At 41.7% G+C, this 1,659-nt stretch overlaps 1 pseudogene; it reads right to left on the reverse strand.

The window, feature by feature from the left end:
* LOC119593862 overlaps positions 1–1,659 on the reverse strand; it is a 4,561-nt pseudogene that overhangs the window by 822 nt on the left and 2,080 nt on the right.

Below are 1,659 nucleotides of genomic sequence, written 5' to 3' on the forward strand. Positions count from 1 at the left end.
ATGTCTGTGAAGGCTTACGTTCAGAGAACGAGCCGGGTTGCCCCCCGAGATCGTAGAAGTATCGGTCTCCCTTCTTCAATCTGGCGAACTGGTCACCAACCACGCACAGGAAGGTCCAGCCAAGGATGCCGCCTGAAACAGGCCGCTCGGATATGCCACCCACAAAGAAGTCGATGTCATCTACATGTTGGTAAACACGACGAAGGTTCTGCACAATCTGCATTGTTGAAAGGAAGAAATGATGAACTGAAAAGAATTATGTACTTAAAAATAACTGTCACATTTGATACAACCATTTCATATTTCTTATGACTGGACCATTCACACAGAAGGAAGCTACTAACCCCACCAGGGATCTGGTCCGTAAGGTCATCGAATGATTGTGCTCGCCTGAGGCCACAGATCTGTCGCATGTCATTGTACGTAGCAATGGAAATGGTCACGGCCGCGATGGATGTTTAGACTCATCAGATCCATCCCGAAGTTTACTCTAGGTGTCTGCGAGTGGTTGCAAAAATTATCAGACTATCAAATGTACTTTGAGAAAGAAAATGTGGTAATCATCTTCACTGCAACGCAGTATGGAGTGGGATTTATAATCCATTTAAAACTACATATATCCCCGAATTTGCTATTTACCGCTTGGGCACAGACATCTTTATTTTCTATATCCACAGTTCTACACATTAACTCATACAAACCTGGAACAGATGGTTTGACAAATCTTGTGTAATAAACTGTCGAATTTTTGGATTGGTAGTTGCAAGAAGCTTCGTGTAATGGCGTCCAGCATACCTGGTTGCTGAATGAAATGGGGAGACCGGAAAGTGGTCGCGGAGCTGGATGGTACTCACACTTCCGTCAGGGCCAAAGATCCTTGGATTGAAAGGCAGGGAATGCGGTTAGTTTCAACAGGCAGACTCATTTAAATGTTAAAAAAAAAAAAAATTGACAATTGATACATGAGTTAATGGTTTAATTTTATTAAGATGAACAGGAAACATGAAACACATCCCATCAGAAAATAATAATCTTCTATTCCTCACCTAAGGTTTCCATTTACCAAGGTGTGGCCCAAACCGGAAGGCGGAGGTGGCAAATTCGTTGTTCATGTTGGGATTGAAGTTGGGATTATAGTCAAAGCTGTAACCGTTTGTTCGTACATTTATGCCAAATGACTCCATGAAAGCTGGACCTGTAAAAGGCCATGGTAAAAAGCACTTTCGGTTTTCAGTTTTATTTTTTCATAGTGTTGCTTTAGTATTAGTACAATCATAAAACTGAATTTACATTGGCAGTAATATCATGTAATAGATTCTGCAAATTAGCCTCTACAGCGCCAAACATGATTTGTATGTATTTCCGGATACGGAAGAAAAATACAAAATATCTCACCGACGATAATGGGTAACCATTCGTTGTATGTGATATGCTGCATCTCGGCCACCACAAATCTTCTAGCCTCTTGGAACACCGTTTCATCGTTCCACGACGGGTTTAGAGCCTTTAGTTGGCGAGCAACGCGATTGTGTTCACGCATCCAGATAGTATGAATAGCAGTCAAGCCAGGTTGCTCATTCACACGACTGTCACCTGAAAATATCCACAAATCTCATTAGGAACTTCAATTTTTATAGCCTGCATGCAAGTAGAGTATAG

This window comes from Penaeus monodon, chromosome 32 (assembly GCF_015228065.2).
Source record: "Penaeus monodon isolate SGIC_2016 chromosome 32, NSTDA_Pmon_1, whole genome shotgun sequence".
In the NCBI taxonomy this organism is placed as follows: domain Eukaryota; kingdom Metazoa; phylum Arthropoda; class Malacostraca; order Decapoda; family Penaeidae; genus Penaeus; species Penaeus monodon.